General features: G+C 43.0%; 1 long non-coding RNA gene across 1 annotated transcript; it reads right to left on the minus strand.

Moving 5' to 3' along the window:
* Nucleotides 1–580: 580 nt before the first annotated feature.
* On the minus strand, nt 581–27,619 carry LOC140908208 (uncharacterized). Its single transcript, XR_012157805.1, has 3 exons — nt 27,369–27,619; nt 3,490–3,717; nt 581–658 (listed from the first exon to the last, which is right to left on the minus strand). It is a non-coding gene; the product is annotated as an uncharacterized LOC140908208 (long non-coding RNA).
* Between the last annotated feature and the right edge of the window lie 254 nt (nt 27,620–27,873).

The raw sequence follows: 27,873 nt of genomic DNA on the forward strand, positions 1-27,873 counted from the left end.
GCCCCCAACCCCAGTCTGCTGCTAACATCCTCTCTCTCACTCCCACACAGCCTGCGTGGGGGGCTGTGAGGAGAGACGCAGATGCGGGGATTTCTGAGGGGCAAATGACTGTCTTTCTGGAGCTCCACCAAGTCAGATTTCATCCCTGTCCTTATACCAGAATGAAAAAGAGAACTCTTCTGTGAGCCACGTCAAGCATGAAGCTTAGGTTAACTCAAACTCCCTAAGCAGGGGTGGATTAGCCACTGGGCCAACGGGGCCCATGCCCAGGAGCCCTGGCCAACTGAGGCACCCTTATGCCCCAATCTGCTCCACTCAGTGCTCCTGCCAGGAGCAAGCCCCCACTCTGCCTGCTGGGTGCTCCCTCCGGGGAGGGCACAGCGGGGAGACTGCAGGTGGAAGGGATGGGAAAGGGACCCCACTTGCTCTGGCCCCACAAGCCCTTAATCCGTCTCTGTCCCTAAGTAGCATTTATTTCTTGTTTTTCGCCCTCTGCTCAGTTGCTTCTCACTAAAAATCCAGCTTCCAACTATTAGCTGTTTAACATTTACATAGAGTATCTATAATACTGATTCCCAACCTGTGGTCCACAGAGCAGTTGCTAGCAGTCTCTGAAGAGCTGTCTGGTCGGGTTGCTGGCTCTTTTTGTTTCCAGAGACTAAGGAGAGAGCAAAAGGAGACAGTATGATCAACTTTTTAAAGAGGAACAACAGACTTACTGCAGCTAAAATATATAGGTACTATTCCTAACGTTATTTTCCACACAAATAATTTGCTATAGTTGCCATAGGGACATTATGCAGTCACAAAAGGGAGGGGAAAATACTTTTAAGATGTGGCTCACACTAGGGAAAAATTTGAGAACCCCTGATCTCTAGGTCTATGTTTAGCAAAGCAGACTAGTTTACAGGAGTTAAGTTAGGGTTGAGAGTGTTAAAGTTCTGAGATCTGATTCCAGCTCCACTAAGGATTTTCTGTTTGATCTTTTGCAAGATACATCAGCTCTCTGTCATAGGTTGCAAAGGCATTCTCAGCATCAGTTCTGACCCTTTTGAGTCAGTCAAACAATACAAAGGGGATGCAATCCGGCTGCAGCTGGCCAGCTGCCCCAGTGTAAACTGGGTGTAAAGCCAGTAGAGCTGGCCTGTATGCCAACCTATAACCTCCGGTACATGGGAACACAGTGTGTAGGGGGCAGAGGAAGCATGACAGGGAAGGAGGGGGTGGAGCAGAGTTCTATGACAACTCTTAGCTGTCACATGCTCCCATAGGAATCATAGGCAAGTGTCCTAAGTTATTTAATTATGTCAGAGCTGAAGCAACTTGAGAATCCAAGAGTCTAATCAGCTACCTGATGGCCCCCCTCTCCCTGTGTCAAGAGTATCTTGCTACAGGAAAGAATCTGGTGCGACAGCCATGAAAAATGTGGATGATACAGGTGTGTTCACTGGGGTGTCATGAAGTGCTGAAAACATTGAGAGTTATGGTTGTCACATTCCCAGATGCAATCCAGACCAGTGAGGAGTTGTGTCACACCTGCCCTTCAACCTTGGGTGCCTCACAGTGCTTTGCTGTGGCAGCTTCCAAACTGGGCCACTCACAAACAGCCTACCAGCATGCAAGTCGCACCTTGAGTGTCTGTGTACTTCTATAGCCCTGGTCCAGCAACTCTGCCCCAGCAGCCTGTCAGCAAAACACCAGCCACACTCTGGCTTCCAGCAGCCTTGGTTACTACCTGCTGGCTGATCCCAACACACTCCCAGTCTTGGATTTTCCCGAAAATGTGTGTTCTGCACTCTCCAGGACAGTTCAGCTAGTATAGGTCTGTTGCCATTGTAAGGGGGTCAGTATTCAGCAGTTTGCTACTTTAATCAGAGTTACTGAACAGTTCAGTTTACACAGAGCATTGGATTAGCTTTGTTTAAAAATAGGGAAAGTTTATTTAACTACAAAGAGATATACTTGTATTCACTTAATCTAAGACATTCAAGTCGGAAATGGTTACATGAGAAATGACGATAAACACTTTCCAGTAGCTGAATTTAACAAACTAGACTTGACTCATGGTAAAACCACACAATCCCAGCAACAGGACTGACCAAATCCTCAGGTCAGAACCCCTCCCACATTCTGGTTCCTTTATTTTCTTAGGTGAAAGAAAGAGAGAGAGAGAAAGAGACACCCAGAGGTGTTCTTACCCCTCATTTTTATAGTCCAGTCACTCTTTGCAATGTATTTTCCTACCTCTAGATAAAATTCCTTCCCACTGTGAGGAAGGAGACATGGAGCCCCATGGTGAAAGAGGTTCCATGTTGTTGTTTGCTAAATGCGGATTGATCTGTTCCTGCCTCCCTTTATTGCCAGAGAACGGTCACTTGACCGGTTGTGGTCCATCAACTTTGAGGACATCTGGCTAGAGGCATCAGTTTGTCCTTTGACTTTGAGAATCAGGTTGTCTGGTAAACTTTTCCGGTAAACTCATTGTAGTCATAATTTCAGCTTATGTTCATAACTTTACATATAATGTTGCTACACACATTTTACCATATTGTTATTGACCAGTGAGTTATTAGTTTTCAAATTATACCTCACAAGGCATATTTTGTACAAAGATTATTACAATAGTGTGTACGGTGTGAATGCAGAGGTGCATTTTGTCACAATGGGACAAGAGCTAAGCATTATTATATTTTCATAAAGTGCTGTAGTATTTATTTTAGTTGGCTACAGTTAAAAGAACAGGAGAAAGTTATACATTGGGCAAATCATTTAGCCTCTCTGTGCTTCAATTTCTCATGTATAAAATGAGGATGACAGCACTTCCCTATCTCACTGGGATGTTGTGATATATTAAACATTGTGAAATGCTTTGAGATCTACTGATTGAAAAGTGCTACCTAACAGCTAGGTATTATCATTCCACTCATAACAGTGATCGATTTATATATAGTTTTAAAAACACAACAACAAATGCAATAGTTTGGAAATACTTCATGGAAGAACAAATGATTGAAAGAATATGACTGTGTTAGTTTTCTATTTTGTGGGCAAGAGCAATGCCTCTTCCTGAAAAACAGGGAGAAATAATAAATGTTAATACAGAAACCTGTTGGCAGCAGGTAAGAGCGCTACAGGTAGCATACCAGAAAGATTCAGATCAAGTTTTCCCTTGAAACATCCGGTCTAGTGCCTAATTTCTCTTATCTATTTCTATGACCAAATCTCCCAATTCAGGAGAAAAAAAAAAGGAGTTCTTGTGGCACCTTAGAGACTAAGCAATTTATTTGAGCGTAAGTTGCATCCGATGAAGTGAGCTGTAGCTCACGAAAGCTTATGCTCAAATAAATTGGTTAGTCTCTAAGGTGCCACAAGTACTCCTTTTCTTTTTGCGAATACAGACTAACACGGCTGCTACTCTGAAACCTGTCAATTCAGGAGAGTTGCAATGTTCTTGACTGACCCTGAAGAATAAAACAATCAACTACGCACCCAATTCTAATGTCTTCACTTAGCCTCTATTGAGGTAAGACGCTGAAGTCAATAGGAGTTACAGGTCCAATCTTCACTGGTCTGTTAGTCATCAGGTATATGTGGATTTAGTACAGGGATCTTTCAAAAGCAGTATAATTGAGACTGGAATGCTGCGTGGTGAGGTGCTGCCATCAGGTGGTCAAAATGTGTTCCTGATGTTTCCTCCATCAAAATTGTGACACACTCCTTCGAAAGAAGCAAAACATTCTTTGTTTTTACAGGAGAAATGAAGTATATCCACAACACAGACCAGTATGGCGAGTAAAACAGAGTTGCAATTCCCTTAGCCTTTTCATTTTTGTACCAGAATAATTCCCTGTTAAACATACTAAATTAAAAAGTAAACAAAGGAGGGGAACTAAAAATATTTCAAAGGCTTTTAAAAATATATTTAATTGTATGCTTTGTTTCCATCTTTTAAATAGAGACAAAATTGCAGACATAACCCCGATTCTTGGGAGCTGAAGCAAAATGTAGACTGTCTTTACAATGCATTCACAAAGAGGATTAAGTATAACGTCTAGTAGAAAACTAGCCTTTGATAAATAAAGTGGCTTTTCGGAAACTAGTCTCTCTCCGTAGGTCATATAGAGCAGTGGTTCTCAACCAGGGGTACGCATACCCTTGGGGGTACGCAGAGGTCTTCCAGAGGTTATATCAACTCATCTACATATTTGCCTAGTTTTACAATAGGTTACATAAAAAAAACACTAATGAAGTCAGTACAAACTAAAATTTCATAAAGACAATGACTGCTCTATATACTATCACTAAAATGTAAGTAAATATTTATATTCCAATTGATTTATTTTATAATTATATGGTAAAAAATAAGAACATGAGCAATTATTCAATACTAGTGTACTGGGACACGTTTGTATTTTTATGTCTGATTCTGTAAGCAAGTAGGTTTTGAGTGAGGTGAAATTTGGGAGTACACAAGACGACAAATCAGAGTCCTGAAAGGGGTACAGTAGTCTGGAAAGGTTGAGAGTCATTGATATAGAGACAGAGGGGACCATTTGATCATTTATTCTGACCTTCTATATATCACAGGCCATGTAAGTTCATTCAGTTACTCCGGTACTGAACCCAATAACATGCTTGGCTAAAGCATATCTTCCAGAAGGGCATCCCAGTTTTGATTTGAAGACTTTGTCACACCCCAATGGCCCCCTCCCTCTGGGAGTCCCCGGGGAAGGCAGATCAGCATTGTATGTGGCTAACACTGTTGCAAGCATCGCAAAGCATTTTGGGGAGGGTCAAAGGTGTGTGAGTGGAAGTTTCCTTTGCAGAATACGAGAGTCCGGGGGGGAGGAGGGAGAAGAAGAAGAGCAGAGAATGGGTTAACTCAACACTTCAGCTAGCTCCGTGTGAAGATAAGACGCTGGCCCCGGCCCAAGGTCATGGGCTCGACAAGAAATCAGTAGCTGCCCAGCTGTGAGAAGTGGAGAACTAAGTTGAGTAGAGCTGCAGAGATAGCAGTGAGAACAAATGAGACAGTGACAGCGAAGGCCAATAGAAGGGAAAACAAAGTCTCCAGAGCTGGGATATTTTGGGAAACCGAGGAGGCCACAGCAAGCTGGTTTGGACTGGCACAAAGACCACCAGAAGCAGAGGTCCTGAGTGGAATACCCCCAAGGAGCTCAGGACTTAAAACCCTCCTGAGAGCTGGAGTAACTTGGAGAGCAACAGCAGATTTGGACAGCCTGGGCGCAGGACAGCACTCCCGTCCACCCTTCTCTGCCCCCTCCCCTTCTTCTGACGTTACACCCAGGCCTGGCCAGTCTTGGGTAGTGTGCGTGTGAGGGCTTGGGGCGTTAATGCTTTCTTTCTTCCCCTGAGTGACGTGGGAGCATTCCCAGCACTCTCTGCTGTTATTTTATTAATAAAGCTTTAAAATTTAGGCACTTGGTGTGTTTTGTCATCTCCCCCACAATGATCCTGTGGCATCAGCCTGATCACCTGATGCAGCAGCAGATTGGTAACAAAAATCTGTCACAACTTCAGGAGATGGAGACTCACCGCTTCCGTTGGTAGTTTGTTCTAACAGTTAATCAGCCTCACTGTTATAAGTGTGAAGTGTCTTAGTTTTAGTTTGAACGTGTCTTGCTTTAATTTCCACCCTTTGGTTCTTGTTATGCCTTTGTCTGCTAGGTTAAAGAGTCCATTAGCACCTGGTATTTTCTCTCCATAAAAGGTACTCATACACTGTAATCAAATAATCTCTCAATCTTTGTTTTGATAAAGAGCTGAATCCATTTAGTTTAAGTCTCTCACTGCAAGACTTTTTTTCCAGCCCTTGAAAATTTGTTTTCTGCATCCTCTCCAGTTATTCCAACATTCTTTTTAAAAGGGGGACACTAAACTACATGAATATCATTTATCTCACCAATGCCATATATAGAGGCAAAAACCCTCTCTACACCCCCCTCCTGTTTATATATCAAAGGATCCCTTTATCCCTTTTTGCCACAGCATCACACGGGGAGTTCATGTGTTATAAAGATCCTGTGTGCTTCTTATAGGGGAGAAGGCAGCACACCATATTTGAGAATACAACAGTTAGCATATGCTTTTCAATCTCACACACACACACCCACCATACACACAGTCCTGCCAGTCGATGTTTATAGGTACGAGGCCAGAGTCTGGCTCAATCTAGTAGCCAGCCACCTTGGTCACAGAGGGGAGCAGGGTTCTGTCAGTCACAATCCAATGCTCCTGGAGTGTAGCAAGACAAACCCAAAGTCCCACAACCAAGCACCGTGTTCTTATAATCTTTTCTCTGTTGAAGTCTATGGATTTCACTGTGTCAGTTTGTGACTAGGTTACTACTTAAGTGGTGTATCTTTTGATGTAAATATTCCAATACACCTCTGAGAGGGTCACCCTGTCCTGGTTCTGATTTAATCAATTGTCCCATCTTTAGGGGTGCCGGCCTTCACCTCAGGGTCGTCAATCTGCCCTTCCTTCTCTGGTGTTATTAAATCTTTTCACTCCTTCTTCCTTGACCATCTGGCTAGAACAATGGCCTTCACACCTTATCTTTTCCTGGTGCATACATTCCTCATTCACAAAGTCTTTTACAGAGACCTTTAAGAATACAGCAGTTTTTATGACAGGTATCAGAGTAGCAGTCCTGTTTAGTCTGAATCTGCAGAAAGAAAAGGTGTACTTGGGGCTTAGAGACTAACAAATTTATTTGAGCATAAGCTTCCGTGAGCTACAGCTCACTTCATCGGATGCATCTGACGAAGTGAATCCAATTAAGTGAGCTGTAGCTCACGAAAGCTTATGCTCAGATAAATTGGTTAGTCTCTAAGGTGCCACAAGTACTCCTTTTCTTTTTGCGAATACAGACTAACAGCTGTTACTCTGAAATAGTTTTATAGTCACATATTGAGAGGTGATTTGAGCTTGCAGTTGCAATTTAACAAACATTCTTTTTATCCAACAGCACATTCCAAACATCCCAATTAAACGAATTAAATTTAAAACTAAAACAATTAGAGGGTGTAACATTACAGATAGTATGTCAGTAGTTGTGAGAGACCATCCAGAAAATATGTCATACCAATGGTAAGCTGTTACTTGTCTTTCTGCAGTGGCAATTCTTAACATGTCCCCATTTGCATGTATAATATGAATGGTTTGGTTTCCCACATTGATTTTTTTTGGTTTGTTGTAGGAACAGTGTTACCTTTTAACAGATGATTGGTAGCTTCCTGTTACATCAGTGCTCACAATAAGCTGAGACTTTTTGTTGTGGCAAATAGCAACCCACCAGTAAACAAATGTTAATGTAAGTACTGTGTTTACCAATAATCACATTTACTAACACTTATCTGCCCAAAACACTTCTTCCCAAGAATTAACACACACAGAGCCCATTATACAGTATTTTGGTCTTATTTAATTTATTCCACATACACTATCCTAGTGAAATGTCTTTACTACAGGGCTCTCCCACTTTTGAGGGGTTCACTCTGGTACAACCTCTGGTGTCCAATTGCTTCCATCCCCAGCCCACCAGCTTGAGCAATATGGGGAGTGGGCTAACTTTTCATATCTTTGCTTCCAGAGCCTGTTGGTGTAAGATTTTAACAATTTTCCCAATTAAAAATTCTGGCCTTACTATGCTAGAAACATACTGCATCCATTCGAACTGATAAGTATCAAACGGTGATCTTTTTCTTTGCTTTAGCAAGCGTATCAAAAGTGTTTCCTGATATTACCCAAAACATTTTTTTATTCCAAGGTGGACAAAGTATCTGCATTTCAGTACATCCCATAGCTATAGCAGTATCGTTTTTCACTTCCATTTGTTTCTGTATTAGGCTGTCTTGTAGCTGGGACAAAGAGCTTAATTTGTTCTTAATTATCTCCAGGTCTATAGTATTTATAATCCTTGCTCCAAAACCAATTTCTCCTAATATAGTGTCTGCTACCTGAGGATGTTTCCCTGCAGTATTTAATACACAGGGCTAGCAACAAAACACACAATATAAATTGTTTTATGTTCTGACAGTAGATTCATGGTATTCTGAGTTGCTCTTCAGCTGGTATCAGCTTTTTCTGAAAGACAAAACATTCTTCTACAACTTTTGGGGTAGCTGATTATTGCTTAAAATCTCTTTTACAAATCGTATAATTTGCTGATTGCAGGCAAAAACAGAAGAATCTGTTAAATCATACCCCCATACTTTCCTGTGGTTTGTTCTATAGGCAGGCCAAGTTTCAATGGCTTCTACCTTTTAAGGGTTATGGGGAAATTATTCCCCTGTTCAGTCATTAAATCTATGAGGCCAGATACCTCAGTTTCCCTTCTTATACAGCAGACCAAGTTTATAATATTTTTCCTGCTGTGTTAAGCTTTAAGTTTATTTACAGGTAATAGCTGAGAAGCATCATTACCATATGACCTTAAAGGATTTTTTTCAAAAAATCCTATACACTATACATTGTTACAGGGGTGCTTCTTAACACTCAATCTATTAAAGGTATCTTGTTATACCATGCCTTTTATTTAGACAATTTGTTTGCTGACCAGATAGGTCCTTTATCTGCAGTTCCTTTGTGCTGCTTTCTTTTTTAATTAGGTAATTTGCATTAACAGATGCTTTCTGGCTTGCTTTTGGATCCAAAGCCATCAGCAGCTCAGAGACTTTGTCTTAAAAGGGACACAATCAACTTTTACCAGAGTTCTGATTACTTTTTCCACTTTCAATTTCTGCTTTCAAAACACAGCAATCTGAAAAAGAAAACTCAACCTATTGTGGCTCCCTTTGGAGCCCTAATAGCATTTTAATTAAGTAGAACAGAATGTTTTCACATTTCTTTTACCCCTTCTACAATATACACTGCACGTGTCCTGGGGAAAATGCACATTCCTTCTATAGTTTAACTTCTATAACATTATATTAGTCCTGTTAATTTTTACATAAGGTGTAACTGTTTCTTTTGTTCTCAGTGTTTTCAAGTACCTTTATTAAAGTGACAGTTTGATTACAGGTTTCACAAAAAGAAAAGGACTCTGAACTCTAGGGTACAGATGTGGGGACCTGCATGAAAAACCTCCTAAGCTTATCTTTACCAGCTTAGGTCAAAACTTCCCCAAGGTACAAAATATTACCCCCGTTATCCTTGGAATGGCCGCTACCACCACCAAACTAATACTGGTTACTGGGGAAGAGCTGTTTGGACGCGTCCTTCCCCCCAAAATACTTCCCAAAACCTTGCACCCTACTTCCTGGACAAGGTTTGGTAAAAAGCCTCACCAATTCGCCTAGGTGACTACAGACCCAGACCCTTGGATCTTAAGAACAATGAACAATCCTCCCAACACTTGCACTCCCCCTTTCCTGGGAAATGTTGGATAAAAAGCCTCACCAATTTGCATAGGTGACCACAGACCCAAACCCTTGGATCTGAGAACAATGAAAAAGCATTCAGTGTTTTACAAGAAGACTTTTAATAAAAAATAGAAGTAAATAGAAATAAAGAAATCCCCCCTGTAAAATCAGGATGGTAGATATCTTACAGGGTAATTAGATTCAAAAACATAGAGAACCCCTCTAGGCAAAACCTTAAGTTACAAAAAAGATACACAGACAGAAATAGTTATTCTATTCAGCACAATTCTTTTCTCAGCCATTTAAAGAAATCATAATCTAACACATACCTAGCTAGATTACTTACTAAAAGTTCTAAGGCTCCATTCCTGTTCTGTCCCTGGCCAAGTTTGATTACAGGGAGCCATCTTAAGGCTCAGTGTTTCTAGCATTGCTTCTTTTGGTTTTGTGTACCTCACCCCTGCTGTTGCTTCAGAGGGGTACTGTCTTTAATTTCTTATTCTTTAACTACAGCTTTCATCTGCTATTTTGTTACAAAAAACAAAATCCAGAATATCTCCCTAGTCTCCTGATTGTGACTGTCCTACTGCAGCCACAATTTTAAAAAAACCAACATTTTAAATTTTGTAAAGCATTGAGTTACCTCTTAAGGGTTAAATGCCAAATCTCAACGCCAAACACTAATCACCTGTGTCCAGAAAAAGAGTCTGTCAGTCTTGCAACTTTGAATTAGAGTGTCAAAAAGGATTTTTAGTGGCATTATTAAATACCAAATCAATTTACACACACACTCTCTCTTTTCCTTAAGAGGAAATTTCTTTCCCTTCTACAATGCTCCATTTTGTACATAGATTACATTCCCTTTATACATTTGGGACAGTTAAGTTCCAATAGAACCCCCTTATGTTTTTAGCAAATTTGACTAAATTGTTCATAATAAATGATTTTAATCAGATCGTTTCTTTGCCTGGATTATTTACAGACATTCCTTTGGAAAAAGGGCCCATTTTTCTTTAATGGCTGCAAAGAAACCAAGAATTATTTTTCTCTAACACTTTTCTTTTTTATCATTTTCACAAAGTTTAATTGCTTAATTCCCTCCAGCATCTACAGAGTTAACTTTACTCTTTTCTTCTTAAATCACTTGCTAATTTCCCAAAATGCTACTTCATCAGCTTAAATTACCATTCCAAGTATTGTCCCAGGGATCTGAACTTCCCCTGTCTGTACTCACTTCTTTTCCTACTCCTGCCACTATGCCCCTCAGGGCTCCCAACCTGTTTTTCAATCTGTTGCCTGCCTTCTTGTTTGGGCCCAATCCTGCTTTCCTTGCTGACTCACCCCTTCCCATGGGCACAGGCTATGTTCCACTACCAATTTAGCAAGGATGGGGACCAGATAGGCTCCTCCGCTAGCCCCCAACCCTCCTGGTCCCTTTCCTTAAACATTTTTCAAAATTGTGAAATCACCACAAGATCACTCACAAAAAATACTACACTGCCCAAACGCCTATATCCTTCAGCATTTGGTTTAACAGAGCTAGATCTGTGTAAAAGGAGTGATCTCTTGCACATATGGCAGCTTTTTTTTTAAAGCTCTGCCTGAGTATTGTCCTTAGGGAACTCTTTTTGTCTGAACATTTTGTATCTAAGGTATTTAGTTATTTTTAATCACTTTAATTAAGATCTTATGTTTGCCCATGCCAGTGCTGGGGCTTACCATTTTAACCCACTCTGGGCCAGAGGGAGAAACACTAAGTCCCCCTCTGTATTGCTTGGCCTTTTACCCCAGAGGGTTTATACACTGTGATGGGGGTCAAGACTCACCACCGCTGGCGCCTCCAGCTGGATGCTCCGGGAATTAGCTGTGTTCAGTCATGGAGTTCCTTTCGCATGTGGTGCCTTGCCCTTTGTCTACTCTGCTGCTTTGGGGACCCACGTTGCTCCCCGCTCAGAATCCTTCTCTTCAGGATGCTGCCCTCTGGCAGTACACACTGCTCCTATCTCACCCCTTTCCAGGGGTTTGGAGTTATCAGCAGTCTTCAATCTATACCAGCTGTAGTGGCTGACTGTAGCCTCAAAGTCTAGCTCCTTTGTTGCAGGCACCAGCCACAGCCTGTATCAGGCCACCCTCCTTCTCAGCCAGGTGTAGTACAAGAGGGAGGCAGGGGGGACCCAGGCCCACCTGCTATTCTAGGTCCTGACCCAGGGACCCTCTAGCAGCAGCTTCTCTGCCCTCCTTCTCTCCCCTTGTCAAACTATTGTCCCTGGGCCGCTTCCTCTTCAGCCCTGTGCACCTGCTCAGCCCTTTGTAGCAAGGCCTGAAGCCTGGGGTTTTCCTTGGCCAGAGCTCCCCAACTCCTTCTGCCCTTCCCCAGCACTGTTCTGTCCAAAGTGCTACCTTTCCAGTCAGGAGCCAGTCCTCCTCCCTTGCCAGCCAGGAAAAAACTGCCTTATACCCTACCTGGGCAGCCTTTATATAGGACCTTGCCCGGTCCTGACTGGCTCTTCACTGATTGGCTGCTGGTTTACGCAGCCTCTCTGGCCTGGTTCAGCCCTTCTCTCAGGGGGTGGGGCTCTGCCACACCACATACACCAAATATAAAAACCCCTCCCAGGGACAGAGCAAGAAACCCTAAGCTCTCCTCTTATGCTCAGTCATGCTACAGCCAAGGGTGTATGTACCTATAGTTTTTTTTCTCTTTCAGTTTGGAGCGAGGATCTCTAAGTCCTTGTCATAAATATAAAGGGAAGGGTAAACCCCTTTGAAGTCCCTCCTGGCCAGGGGAAAGCTCCTCTCACCTGTAAAGGGTTAAGAAGCTAAAGGTAACCTCGCTGGCACCTGACCAAAATGACCAATGAGGAGATAAGATACTTTCAAAAGCTGGGAGGAGGGAGAGAAACAAAGGGTCTGTGTCTGTCTGTAGTCGTCTTGGCCGGGGACAGAACAGGAATGGAGTCTTAGAACTTTTAGTAAGTAATCTAGCTAGGTATGTGTTAGATTATGATTTCTTTAAATGGCTGAGAAAAGAATTGTGCTGAATAGAATAACTATTTCTGTCTGTGTATCTTTTTTGTAACTTAAGGTTTTGCCTAGAGGGGTTCTCTATGTTTTTGAATCTAATTACCCTGTAAGATATCTACCATCCTGATTTTACAGGGGGGATTTCTTTATTTCTATTTACTTCTATTTTTTATTAAAAGTCTTCTTGTAATCTTGTAGTCTTCTTGAATGCTTTTTCATTGTTCTCAGATCCAAGGGTTTGGGTCTGTGGTCACCTATGCAAATTGGTGAGGCTTTTTATCCAACATTTCCCAGGAAAGGGGGGGTGCAAGTGTTGGGAGGATTGTTCATTGTTCTTAAGATCCAAGGGTCTGGGTCTGTAGTCACCTAGGCAAATTGGTGAGGCTTTTTACCAAACCTTGTCCAGGAAGTGGGGTGCAAGGTTTTGGGAAGTATTTTGGGGGGAAGGACGCGTCCAAACAGCTCTTCCCCAGTAACCAGTATTAGTTTGGTGGTGGTAGCGGCCAGTCCAAGGATAACGGGGGTAATATTTTGTACCTTGGGGAAGTTTTTGACCTAAGCTGGTAAAGATAAGCTTAGGAGGTTTTTCATGCAGGTTCCCACATCTGTACCCTAGAGTTCAGAGTGGGGGAGGAACCGTGACAGTCCTCCTACTGCCTGACCATACTACAACCGGGGGTATACCCACCTCCAATTATTTCTCCCCAGCTGCCCAGGGTGGAGGGAGGGATGCTAAACTTCTCTCCTGTCTCTCAGCCCTACTACGAACGAGGGTGTGTGTATCTCTTAATCATACAAATTCTCAATTCATAAAATACCAACAGTGAATACAATATTAACCACACCTTATTCCCTTTTTACTGCCCGGTATCTCTATGAACAGCTGTGTGCACACCTGAATGATCACTTAGCAGTATTGTCAATAATTACAGCACATATACTCTTCCCCCTCTCGCAGTTCTCCACCCAAAATGTTATACTTATAAGAAGCACCCGCAGTCTGTCAGGATACATTTCTACCAATGTCCCGAGGCTCATTTCTTTCTGCTGTTCAAAAAGGGTGGCTGGCAGGATGATCAAATCATACACTGATACCTTCATTCTTATAGAATCATAGAATATCAGGGTTGGAAGGGACCTCAGGAGGTCATCTAGTCCAACCCCCTGCTCAAAAGCAGGACCCATCCCCAATTAAATCATCCCAGCCAGGGCTTTGTCAAGCCTGACCTTAAAAACTTCTAAGGAAGGAGATTCCACCACCTCCCTAGGCAACGCATTCCAGTGTTTCACCACCCTCCTAGTGAAAAAGTTTTTCCTAATATCCAACCTAAACCTCCCTCACTGCAACTTGAGACCATTACTCCTTGTCCGGTCCTCTTCCACCACTGAGAATAGTCTAGAACCATCCTCTCTAGAACCACCTCTCAGGTAGTTGAAAGCAGCTATCAAATCCCCCCTCATTCTTCTCTTCCGCAGACTAAACAATCCCATTTCCCTCAGCCTCTCCTCATAAGTCATGTGTTCCAGACCCCTAATCATTTTTGTTGCCCTTCGCTGGACTCTCTCCAATTTATCCACATCCTTCTTGTAGTGTGGGGCCCAAAACTGGACACAGTACTCCAGATGAGGCCTCACCAATGTCGAATAGAGGGGAACGATCACGTCCCTCGATCTGCTCGCTATGCCCCTACTTATACATCCCAAAATGCCATTGGCGTTCTGGGCAACAAGGGCACACTGCTGACTCATATCCAGCTTCTTGTCCACTGTCACCCCTAGGTCCTTTTCCGCAGAACTGCTGCCTAGCCATTCAGTCCCTAGTCTGTAGCTGTGCATTGGGTTCTTCCGTCCTAAGTGCAGGACCCTGCACTTATCCTTATTGAACCTCATCAGATTTCTTTTGGCCCAATCCTCCAATTTGTCTAGGTTATAGTACAATTATACAATCCTGCCCCTACATATGTTTAGTTGCTAGTCCATGGTGAGGACTAAATCCTTTTCAGAGTCACTCCTCTCCAGGATACAGCCTCCCATTCTGGAGTTATGGCCTGCATTCTTTGTTCCTAGACATGTAACTTTGCATTTGGCTGTTATGACAAGGCATCTTCTCCATCTTGCTGGGCTTAGCACTTCCTCCTCTGGCAGTGCCAGGGCTTGGAGTAAATCAGCCCCACTCTGGACAATGTTTCTCTTTCCTACTCTGGGTTTATTTATCAATATTTTCAAGGTAGTCCTTGGGGTAGGAGTGCTCCTCCACCAAACAAAAGTAACAAATGCCGAAACATAAAACAAAGGGGGATACCTTTTCCTAGCCGGCGGGGGGGAAGGGTGTTGTTTTGTTATTAGCCCCAGGCCTTCCCCTAAACAGGTAGGCAATCTGATTGTTTTCCCTGTAGGAAGGAAAGCAGCCTCTCACTCTGTAGAAGACTTTTCCCCTGCTGCCATTAACCCTACAGCAGATTGTCTCTCCTTCTTCACTCCTCCCAGGAGATGAGTTTTTACAGGTCCCAGGCAGCACTTAATTGGAAGCAGGTGTCCCTAGTTGACCTGAGGTAACCTCTTTTCAGCTTATAGGGAAAAGGGCCTTTATCACTCTAGGGCTAATTTAAGGGGACTGTTGGCCCCTTACTAAAACTTAGTTGGGCAGGGGGTTGGTTAGCTAGTTCCCAGTAGCAAAAGGAAGGGGGAGGACTGAAGGGAAATCAGGGCCATGAGGCTGACAGTCCCCAGGGGCAATGGGGAGAGGCCAATGCTCCCGGTCAGCCTGATTGACAGTGCAGGCAGGTAGGCTAATGAGGGAGTCAGGAGGCCAGGGGGATCCCATCCTCCCTGTGAGCTGGAACTGCCTGGGCCACAGTGGGGCTGAGTTAAGAAGAGAGCAGGAGCCTGAGCTGAGCAGAGCCATGCCGGCTAGAGCCAGAGCGAGCTAGAGAAGAGCCCAGGGAGCAGGTCAGTTCTGGGAGCAGAGCTGCAACAGCAAGAGCCAGAGAGCAGATCTGTGCTGGGAGGAGAGCTGCAACAAGAGCCAGAGAAGCAGCCTAGTGAGCTGGAGGCAGAGCAACAGGAGCAATGCTGGGGCTGGAACAGTCCGGAGCTGGGTGCGGTGAGCAGCTGGGGAGAGTGAGGGGGAACCTGGGCAGAGGGCCCAGCCAAGAGGCTTTACCTGCCAGACTTGGAGGGGGAATCGTAACCCCGAGGGGGGACTGATGCTGGGAAGAAAGGTCCTGCCACCTAGAGCCTCAGGACGTGTGGCCACTGCCAGAGCAAGTGTCCGACCTGCAGCACAGCCAGGGCCTGGGCAGGAGACCTGGCACATGTGAGGAACAGACTGTGAACTGCCCTTACCCCACTCTGTGGCACAGGGAAACCACAAACATCATCTGTGGAATGTATGTGTTTTCCTTTAACCTTTTCCATTTTTTCCTTTTTTTAAAATTAGTTGCTGTTCAATAAATTGTATTTATTTTGAATTCTATGCAATGATCAGTGGGTCAGGAAAGTGTCCACTGCAGAGAGACCACCCTGGAGCTGGGACACCCTAGCCCCTGACCTAAGTGACAATGACAAGATTGAGGTCAAGCCCTCCCAGGAATCCTGGGCCCAGCCTTGTCAGGGTTACAAGTTCTCTGCCACCCAGGAGAGTGGAAGGGGAGTCTGTGACAGATTTTTGTTACTAATTTGCCTGGTGTGTTAGGTGATTAGGCTGAGGCCACAGGATTTTTAGGGAGGAGATGACAGAACACACCAAGTAACTGAGTTTTAAAGCTTTATTGATAAAATAATAAAATAATAGTGAAGAGTGCTGGGTGGATGGTCCCCATGTCACTTAGAGGAAGGAAGAAAGCGTTAGTGCCCCAAGCCCTAACCTTCTTTCATACTCACGCTTGCACTACGCGAGGCTGGCCAGGCCTGGGTGTAAAGTAAGAAGAAGAGGGGGAGAGGTGGACGGGAGTTCTGTTCTGTGCACACAGGTTGTTCAGGGTCCTCTGTTGATTTTTGATTTGCCTTGGCTTTTAGAAGCACCTTATAAAAGTGGCCTGACATTGCCTTTTTTAAAATATATTATCTGAGGTGGTTTTATAGGCCACAGCTGCTAAGTGTTGCCCTTTGCAATTTATATGTGCTGATAGTCAGAAGATGTAGTCAGCACATACCGCTTAGCCACGTTCTTGGGGGGAGCCACCTCCCACACGTTGAGATGGACTACCCAATTCCCGATAATATGTGATACCACATTCCCAGGATGCTAAGCCACAATTGACCTTCCCCCCGCTCCAATGGATAATTGACTTTTTTTATTATTATTATGGCCAATTCTGAACAGTGGTAAAATTAACAAAGGAGGACAAAAGCATTGGACACCCAAGGATTCCCATAGAGATGTGCCATTATACATATATTGTATTACACTAACCAATTTTGCAGGCCTGAGGCAGCAAGAGCAGTCCCACCACTCCAGTTCAGGGTGTCCCTGGGCTCTTGCTATTACTGCCTTGCTCTATTAACGAAGCAAGAGGGAAAGAAAGAGAACAACACAAATGTGCCTATTGGGGAAACTGAGGCATGGATGAAAAACTCCCTAAATTATTAGTTGTTTCATTCCAGCCCTTCCTGGCTTCAGTTATGGATGTTGTTTGCCTGGTTTAGGAGGTTACAACAATAATATTGTGCCCACAGACTAGGGGCTGCTATTCTTGCCAAAGGGCCTTTTATTCCACTCCAGGCCACCACAGGAGGAACAGGGTTTGTCCCCATGGGACCAGGGGAGGTTTGGAGCCACCCACCAGGTATTTTGCTGTGGCCCTGCTGTGTCTATCTGGACTATGCACTATTTTTAAGGCACCTCCCCTTCAGCCTTCTGCCACACTATGACTTGGGACCCATCAGCAGCTCGAGCCAGGGAAAGCCTTTGGAGTTATTTTCCATCCTTAGCATTATAATTATTCAGGTAATTTTATGGACAGCTGGAAACCCAGATGGTCCAGGCAGGTGGCTGGTTTACAACCGAGGCCCACAATGCCATGACCAGAAATCTAGGGAGAAACATATGTTTTGAGCAGATTGGCATGCGCCCATTTTAATTTACTGGGTAGCTGAAGCTGGTACACTACCGGGGAGATGGATTCACAATGGGGTATGGACCCACCCACGTGGCATCCAGAGTGTGGGCCCCCTTCCCTAGCTTTTGCAACATTATTGTATTTTTAATTTTCTATTTTTGGATGTTTTTAATAATGATTTTCTTTATATTTGGCTTTTTTTTTTAAATTTAAAGTGGCCTTTATGGCTTTGCAGGTTTTATATAGCTCCTCCCTCAACTGGGCAAAGCTGAGACTTTTTTGGTTGTGGCAAATAGTAAATGTGATTATTGGTAAACATGGTACTTTATATTTGTTTATTAGCGGGTTCTTAACATTTATTTATTTATTTAATATATACATATTACTACTTATACAGTATTTTGGTTTTATTATTTATTTTATATATAGGAGTTTAGTAAAATGTTTTTACTACAGGGCTTTGGAGCAACAGGCAAGGACAAGCACACCCACTTTTGAGGAGTCCACTTGGTACAACCTCTGGTGTCCAATAGCTTCCCTCCCGCTCCAGCCCACTGGCTCCAGGTCTGGGGTAGCCAGAAGGATTCCATGTGCCTTATGAGGAGTGGGCTAACTTTCCATATTTTTGCTTTTAGAGCTTGTTGGTTTGCATTTTTAATAATAATGTTTTTAATTAAAAGGTTTGGCCTTACTATGCTAAAAACATACTGCATCCATTCATATTGATAAGTATTAAATAGTGATGATTTTTTTTGCTTTAGCAAGTGTATTAAAACCTTAGTGTTTTCTGATATTATTTAAAACATTTTATGTTTTAAGGTGAACAAAGCAAGTATATGCATTTTAGTACATTTCATAGCTTTTGCAGTATGTTTTTTATTTTTATTTGGTTTTGTATTAGGCTATTTTGTAGCTGGGACAGAGAGCTTAATTTATTTTTAGGTTTATAGTTTTTATGGTTTTTGCTTTAAAACCAATTTTTCCTAATATGGTGTCTGCTATCTGAGGAGGGTTTTTTTACAGCATTTGATACACAACAGTGCTAGACAACAAGACAAACAAACAACACAAGACAAAACATAGAACAGAAAACACAATTTCTATTGTGACAGTAGATTCGATATTTTGGGTTGCTTTTTAGCTGGTATTAGCTCTTTTGTTGTTTTGAAAGACAAAAAAACCCCATATTTTTACCCCTTTGGGGGGGGGCAGATTATTGCTTAAAATTTTTATATATATATATATATATACACACACACACGTATACACACATTTATAAATACCCTTGCTGATTGCAGGCAAAACAAAGGAATTATCCCCCTATTTTCCTTTGTTTGTTTTATAGGCAGGCCAGGTTTCAATGGCTTTTACCTTTATTAGTTAGGTAATTTGCATTAACACAGACACTTTTTGGCTTGCTTTTGGAGTTAAAGCCATTAGCAGCTTAGAGACTGTTTTAAAGGGGACACAATTAACAAGTCCTCGTGCTCAGGCAAACCTCTGAGTAAAGGGAGTAAGAGCAAGGACTCAGATTCTGTTGCTAGCCCATTTCACCAGGGTAGTGTATAAACCTGGAAAGTTCCCCAGAATAGCCGTACCATCCCCCGCTTACACTAATATACCTGTCTTCCACCACTATCTTACAAATATCCAGCCTGACTTTGTCACACTGTATTAAAAACACATGAAGTTTGAATGGGCCCATCTTACCAAGCGATCCAGATCAATCTGTATGACTGCCTTATCTTCATTATTATTTACCCATCTTTATGTTATCCACAAATTTTATCAGCTGTGATTTTATATTCACTTCCAGACCATCAATGAAAATGTTGAACATTGGGCCTAGTACTAATTGGGCCCTACAGAACCCCTCTAGAAAAACCCCATTTAATGCTGATTCCCCATTGACAACTACTTTTGAGATCTGACAGCCAGTTCTTAATCCATTTAATGTGTGCTCTATGATATAGTATAGTGCTAATTTTTAAAATCAGAATGTTGCATGTACCAAGTCAAGTGCTTTACAAAAATCTAAATATATTACATGTATCCAGTTACTTTTAGCAACCAAATTAAAGGTCATTAAAAATGACAGAGTCCTGTGGCACCTTTTTGACTAACAGATGTATTGGAGCATAAGCTTTCATGGGTGAATACCCACTTTGTTGGATGCATGTAGTAGAAATTTCCAGAGGCAGGTATAAATATGCAAGCAAGAATCAGGCTAGGGATAACTAGGTTAGTTCAATCAGGGAGGAGGAGGCCCTCTTCTAGCAGTTGAGGTGTGAACACCAAGGGAGGAGAAACTGCTTTTGTAGTTGGCTAGCGATTCACAGTCTTTGTTTAATCCTGAGCTGATGATGTCAAATTTGCAAATGAACTGAAGCTCAGCAGTTTCTCTTTGAAATTTGGTCCTGAAGTTTTTTTGCTACAGGATAAAATGAGGTATGTTTGACAAGACCTATTTTCCATAAATCCACATTGAATGGCATTAATTATATTCCCATCATTTAATTCTTTATTGATGGAATCCTGTACCAGATTGGGGTGGGGCAGTGCCCCACCCCCAAGCCAGTTTGGGCCTCAGCAGGCCAGAGTGGCTGCAGCCAATCAGAGAGGGCCTGCGGGGAGCCAATCATGTTATACCAATAAAATAAAAACCGGCAGGATCTTAAAGGGAATAAGGCAAAATGCCACATTTATTGTGCATACAGAAAGAATCATAGTAAGCAGTTATAGCTATAACTTTCCATTCAATTTCATATTTATTCACACATTCATTCATACACACACACACAGAGGTTCTGCAAGGTTGTTATCATAGTTACCAGCCTTAGAGTTGCTTGTGCCAAGCCACTGGCCAGGTGGCCTGGACACAAGGAGGGAGCAGGGCCTTGTCAGATGCACATCTGATGCTTCTGGAAGTTGGTTTCCAGAATCAGACCCCAAAATTCTCAGTTTCTAAAGTCCAGTTTTATAGGAATTTATTCCTATGCCAGTCTATGGAAATTGCTTCATCATGCTGTTGCTGAATCAATCAGCAGATGGCATATTCCTGATGGCTCTCTGCTGCCAGATGTTATCTTGTTCTTCAATTCTCCCATCCTTGAGGCTGTTGGGTGGATTCCAGTCTGCTCTCCGGGGTCCTCTGGTTGTTTCCACTTGACGCCTTCTTCAGCCGATCGACACTGGATTCTTAGGCTGGCACCTCCCTGATCATTCATTTATTATCCACACCAAGAATCCATCCACATACATCCTCTATCTCTATTTTAATCACAATTGTTAACAAAGCGAGATAAATATAACAAAAGGGCGGGGAGTCTTTGTGCTATTTCTGTTGTTACAAAGTATCACTTTGAGTCTCTCTCTCTCTCTCTGTGAGTAGTTGTTGTTACAAAGTATTGCTTTGAGAACAGACTCTATCTTAGGATGTACTAACAGAATTAGCAGCTTGCAAGTTTCACACAGAGAGAGAGAGAAACAGTAAAACCAAGAGTCCAAAAACCAAGAGACCTCTTAATTAGTAATACCCTGGAATTTAAACTATGGGGAATCAAACTCATTTGTGATTTTAATACAGAACTTCTTTAATATGATCCAACAATCAGGGCCAGGGTAGGCCCTATATAAAGGCTGCCCAGGCAAGAGGCAGTCAGTCTCTCCCAGACCTTCAAGGGAGAAGGTCTGTCTCCTGAGTGAAGGAGCGCAGTGCAGCCGTGCGGGAGCTGAGGAGAGCTCCAGCCCAATACCTGCCAGGCAGCAGTCCCCAATAGAAGGGCCCACAAGGTGCCAGGGGGCCGAAGGGGAAGCGGCCCAGGGAGGAGAGGCGGACAAGGGGAGAGAAGGAGGGTAGGGAGGCTGCCACCAGAGGGTCCCTGCGCCAGGACCCAGAGTAGAGCCTGGTTCCCCACCCTTGTACTACACCCGGACGTTAGAAATGGAAATAGTGGTCTGCACCTGACCCCTGATAGAAGGGGTTAGACTTTGCGGATGTGGTTGGCCACTGTGGCTGGGCTGAAGAGAAGACTGCTGTTAACCCCCACCTGGAAGGGGGTGAGCGTGGACTAGGGGGGACTGCCAGAGGTCAGTGTCCTGAATAGGACGCTGTGAGAAGGGACAGCGCAGGTCCTGACGCCAGAGGGCGAGAGATGGATGGGACACCACCAGCGGAGGGCGCTCCACATGGACGGAGCTAATTCCCAGAGTTACCAACAGGAGGCGCCGTGGTGGTGAGTCCCAACCCCATCACACAGATGTTCCATTATTTTGCTTGGACTGACGTCAGGCTAACCAGCCCTAAGTTACCTGGGTCATTGTGCTTTGAATATTTGCACAACATTAACACACTTCCAGTCTTCTGGAATTTCCCTGCTATTCCAAGATTAAAAATTAAACACCAGCAGGCTAGAGATCTCCTCAGTCAACTCCTTTTAGTAATCTTGGGTGTCAACTGCCCAGGCCTACAAATGTAAAAACATTTATTCCTAGCAGCAAATGTATTCTATCATAATCCACAGTTGCTAATGGACTGGAAAGTCCATCTTCATATTACACATGTACATCATTCTTGTTCTTTCCAGTTACAGAACATAAATAACTATTGAACACTTCTGCCTTTCCGCATCGTTAACAATTTTACCATCTCCATTTAGTACTGAGCCTACAGCACTGTTAGGATTTCTTTTATTCCTACTATACTTACTGATGTTCTTATTGTCCTTAACCCTTGCCAACCATGGACTTTTCTGCTAACATCTTTAGCTTCCCTAATCTACACTTCAGAACTTCTAATTTATATTTATTGCTATCCATGTCTCATTTTCCCATGTGTTATATATTATTTCTAATTGCTGCCTTTACTTCACCACTGAAGCAGGACAGGCTTGTAACCAGAGTTAACAGGAAAGGTGCTTGAGCAGCCTGCATATAAGAGGGAGCTGCTCTTTGTGAGGGGCCCTCAATTTTGGATTTCATTCCCACCCTTGGGTTGAAATAGCCTGAATTCACCCTGCAAGGCCTCACTCTTCACCAAGGCTTTTGGGGAATGACATAAGGGCTAGTATTTTAGGGTATTGTCAAGATCCTGACAATGGCACTCAGGACCAAGGGTCACAGAAGGGTCAAACCTGAGACAGAGTAGTGGAGGAGTTCCTAGTCAAACTACAGGATGGGGTTGATATCAAGGATCAGAGTCTGAGTCAGGTTTCATGCTGCAGGTCAGGAGGTGAGTCCAAATAAAGCTAAGGCCAAAGGGATTAAAGAGCAGGAATGACCACAGTAGCTACAGGAGAGCCACTGTTGCCTAGACACTTCCTGGAACGTCCCTTGGGTTTATATTGGGTAGGGAGCCAATCAGGAGCCATGAGACTGCTTCCTGTTAAGAGTCTTTGAGGTGGAACTTTCTGTGGTCTGTGACCACAATGGGCTGTGGATAGAGTACAAGCTGGTTGCAACTGTTACTGGGTTGCAGCATGAGAGTATTTGCTGCCTGGTAGCTCGGCAGGCCTGGTTTCAAGACCCACTAGGTCTTACAGGTACTATTTGGGTTTGAATTAATCTCTGGTTGGTTATTTTCTGGTTTTGGGGTGTGGGAAGCTGTGGGTGACTGAAAATATTGGGATTGTTTACCTTAGAGAGGAGACAAATAAGAGAGGACATGATAAAATAATGACTACAACTGAGAAAGTATATTGGGAGCATCTGCTCTACCTATCTCAAAAAAAGGGGGGGGGCAGTCAATGAAATGGAAAGGTGAACTTGTGTAGGATAGTAAATTATGTGTTATAAAAGGAAATACTATGGAACGCATTACCACTAGATATCAAGGCAAAGATCTTAGCAACATTCAAAGAGGGATTGGACACTTACATCCCTTCCAAAGCCCCCCCCTTTTTTTTTTTAGTACTGACTTATTATTCATGTAATGCCTCATGCTTCAGGGCTTAAGACAACTTCTGACTATTAAGGGTAAGAAGAAGAAGAGTTTCAGGAAGGGCAATTTACCCCACATCAACCAACTGCAGGGTTCATATACGTTCTTCTGAAGCATCTGGGATTGGCCACTGTCACAGACAGAATAGTGGACTAGATGGACTTTGGGTCTGATCCATTATGACTATTCTCTTGTTCCAACGTTCCTGTTGTACCATTAGTTACGTCAAAAGTGCCTACAACCCAAATCCCAAAGATAGGCATTTCCTCCTCAGTCCTAAATAAAGAGGACTTTGCCATTCAGTCATTAGAGACACTGAAGTACTCCAAGTAATTTTTTAAAAACCTCTTACAAAAATTAAAACAGAAAAAGTGATTTTTTTCCCCACACAGATGGAGGAACAGTTTCCCTCATTGCAAACTAATTGTTAGTCTAGCATGTATATATTTTAAATTAGTTACCATTAATTAGTGAAAAGAACATATTCTCAGTAGTAAAGCAATTAATCTAAAATCAACACAGAACACAAAAGTAAACAAAATTCAAACTAATTAACATTTGTTCATGGAATGTGTAGCTGTCATGGCTAATAAGAAAATTCAAAATAACCTAATGCTTAATGTGATTGCTTTCCCCCTTCCATTGCATCAAACACCTGCTGTTAACTTTAGCTAGATAAAACCTCAGGGCAACAGCCAAAGCCAGAGGTTTCGGCATGTTTTCTGCAGAATTTATGAATGGTTTAGCCTATTTTTTCAAAAGAAATGGGTGATTTTAAGAGACAGTCTTTACAATTTAGATAATGTCAAGTAAATGAGCAAGGTAAGATCAAGGAGGAACAAAACTCACTGCAAGGAGACTGGGCAGGTCAGGGATTAGCATGTGGAACTTTTCATCTATGAACAGCTAGGGATGAATATGGCTCAGTTTGACAAAGCGTGATTAGCAACTGATTTGCTAAAACAGGCTGAAAAGCAGAAATTACATAGCTTCCTTGCCAACAAAAGAGCAATTATTATTAGTTTGTTTCTGGTAGCACCCACAATGTATGAACAATGGCAGGCAGGCATGGTCCCAAAGACAGGCAGACACACAAAGGGTAGGGGAAAGGGATATAACAAAAAAGTAGCTATCAAGGTGGTTATTGACCATGTCTTGTGGCTACCTGATATAATTTTAAAAAGAAATAAAAAACTATCCCCAATGGCCTCTCTACTTTGCCACTATTAGTCTGAATTTTTTGTAGGTGTCATGGTAAAAGTAGGGCTTTCAGAGGGAGTTGGGGTAAGAGGGGATAGTGACCTCGTGAATCAGTTCAGGAAGTACATTCCCTGTGTAGAGGTATAATTTTTGGACCCAAGGGGTCGGAGGGTCAACACAAGAAGGGAAAGGATGGATGAGTAGGGAGAGGTGGAACCAAGTTTAAACTGAAGTGGTAGAGGAGACAGAAGAATTTAAGAGTGTGGGAGGGCAGTAATTGATATGGTCAGAGAGACCTGAAAGGAAGGTGAATTTGACAGCTGCATTTTGTACAGATTGAAAGAAAGCAATGTGGGTTGCGAAAGCTGAAGAGGAAGGTCTGAATGAGAGCTTCAGCTATAGAAACTGAGAGAAAAGGTCAGATCTTAGAGATAATATTCAGTCAAGACAATATTCTGTACATACTAGTACATGAGATGTACCCCTTTCTCCCCATGTAAGGTTTGACCCCTCTTCTGAGTCACAGAATGCACTTATATCTGTGGCTGTGTAAGTACAGTAGCCCATTTCCCATTACACACTATTTCTATCTGCATACCATAATGCAGGATTAAACTCTTTAAAAAGGATATATTTTAAAAGAGATGCCATGGACTAATCATGCAGCTTCCAGTGAGAATAAAAGAAAGTTGCACAGTTAAATCCTCACTGCACTACTTTGAAAATTTAACACTTTTGGCTAAAATTCAAACATGGAGACCTAAAGTTCAGGTACAAAATGCATGCACAACTACTTTTGTGCATGCAAGTGACTGTGTAAACAAGTCTTGTAGATCTCAGAGATCTTGAGGAAGAAGTGTCAGGATTTAGACACAGACCAGATGCATGGAGCAAGGAAAACAGATGGCCTCGGGCTACAAACTTGATTCACAAATTCCATGATCAGAAGGGACCATTGTGATCATCTACTCCAGGGATCGGCAACCTTTGGCACACGGCCCGCCAGGGTAAGCCCCCTGGCGGGCTGGGCCGGTTTGTTTACCTGCCACATCCGCAGGTTTGGCCGATTGCAGCTCCCTGGCCGCTGTTCACCGCTCCAGGCCAATGGGGGTGGCAGGAATCAGCGCAGGCCTGGAGCAGTGAACCATGGCCAAGGAGCTACGATCAGCCAAACCTGCAGATGCGGCAGGTAAACAAACAAACTCTGGCGGGCCGCATGCTAAAGGTTGCTGATCCTTGATCTAGTCTGACCTGTAAAAAACAGGTTGTAGAACTCCAAAATAATTCCTAAAGCATATCCTTTTAGAAAAGCATCTTATCTCTTTATTTTAAAATTGTCAGTGATGAAGAGTCTACCGCTGGTTAATTACTCTCACTGTTAATTTACAACTTTTTTCCAGTCTGAGTTTGTCTAGTTTCAACTGGCAGCCATTGGATCATCTTATACCCTTTTTCTCTGCTACCCTGAAGAGACCATTATAGAAAGACTCAAAGAGTTCAATTACTTATAAGGCATGTTTTCAAATCCTTTAATCATACTCATGGCTTTTCTCTAAACTCTCTTCCATTTACCAACAACCTTTTTGAATTACGGACACCAGAACAGAACACAGTATTCCAACAATAGACACACCAGTGCCAAATACAGAGGTAAAATAATCTTTCAACTCCCACTTGAGATTCTCCTGTTTATGAATCTCAGGATTGCATTAGCTTTTTAGGCCACAGTATCACAGCAGGAGCTCATATTACCTGATTATCCACCAGGACCCCCACATCTTTTTCAGAGTAATTGCTTCCCAGGAGAGAGTCCTCCTTTTTTGTTCCTAGATGTACACATTTACATGTAGCAATATTAAAACTCATGTTGTTTGCTTGTGCCCAGTTTAACAAGTAGCCCAGATCACATTGAATCAGCAACCTGTCCTCTTCATTGTTTATCATGCCCAATTTTTGTGTCATTTGGGAACTTTATCAGGGTTACTTCTATACAAATATATTATCTATTAATCAAGTGAAAATCTGTAAACACAAAATTAATACCAACAAGAAGTAAGAAAAGTTATCAGCTGAAGGACAAACTAGATAACGAAAACGAAGAAGAAACTTATTGAGAGATGTCGGTCACAGGCACTGACTTTACAATGCGCCAGTGGGTGCTCGCCCCTTGGCTCTGCCTCAGGCCCTGCCCCCAGTCCACCTCTCCCCCAAGGCACCACCGTGCCCAGCCTCTTCCCACCTCACCTCCTCCCACCCCTGCCAGCCCTCGCCCTGCCTCATTTCACCCCTCCCCACCTCTTCCTGCCCCACCCCCTCCCCCAAGCACACCGTGTCCTTGCTCCCCCCCCAGCTGTTTCGTGGCATGCAGGAGGCTCAGAGAGGGAGGCACTGATCCACAGGGCCTTCCAGTGGGCGGGAGGCCCTCGGGGGAGGAGCTGATGAAGGGGCTGCCGGTGGGTGCTCGAGCCCCAGAGCACCCACAGAGTCGGCGTCTATGATGTCAGGAACAAATAGTCCTTTACAGCATTTTTCTGTGCTAGGAACCTACCAGATTTCAGATATTATTAAGTAAGAGTATTCATAATAAACCAGTCAAACAAAAAAAGTTTTAAATAGCATTACTCTTGCATTCAAAAATTAAAACTATATAATTAGTACAACAGAAATTTGGCACCAAGCCACTCTGGTGATTACATTCATGTGAAACTGCACCAGTTCCTCAAGAATAAGGAAAGGAAACCACAGCAGATAGATACTTACCAGCTGGAAGAGGGAAAGATGACAGTCAGCAACAAAATGGCACGTTTAAGGCTATTGGCTCTGCCAATTTTAAAGGGCCAGCCCCAGAAAGATAGCTGGGAAATAACTCCCATAAGAAGGCAACCCTGAGCTACAGAGGAAGGTGCGCCTGCTTTGTTGCTGTTCTTAGCACCATAATGTATTATTGTCCATACAAGTCCTTTACCTCAGTGCCCAATTTAAAGAACCATAATGATTTGTAACTTCAGATTTCACCATATTGGCACTCAATGCACTGATATGTCATTGTTTCTTTGTATAACCCTTCTCACAGGTGGTGTCAGCAGTACAAAGGTCAGGCTCATATTTAAGGGCTCCTGTTAAAATTACAAAACAAAATTGGCTTGAGCTCCCATGCAGAAATCTGGAAAAACTAAATACCTCCCCATGTGTGCCTCTAGGCACTACTTCTCCACTTGCAAGCACTGAGCCTGTGTATAACAACAACAAAACTTCCATTAAGGGG

Source organism: Lepidochelys kempii, chromosome 3 (genome assembly GCF_965140285.1).
Source record: "Lepidochelys kempii isolate rLepKem1 chromosome 3, rLepKem1.hap1, whole genome shotgun sequence".
NCBI classification, from domain to species: Eukaryota; Metazoa; Chordata; order Testudines; family Cheloniidae; genus Lepidochelys; species Lepidochelys kempii.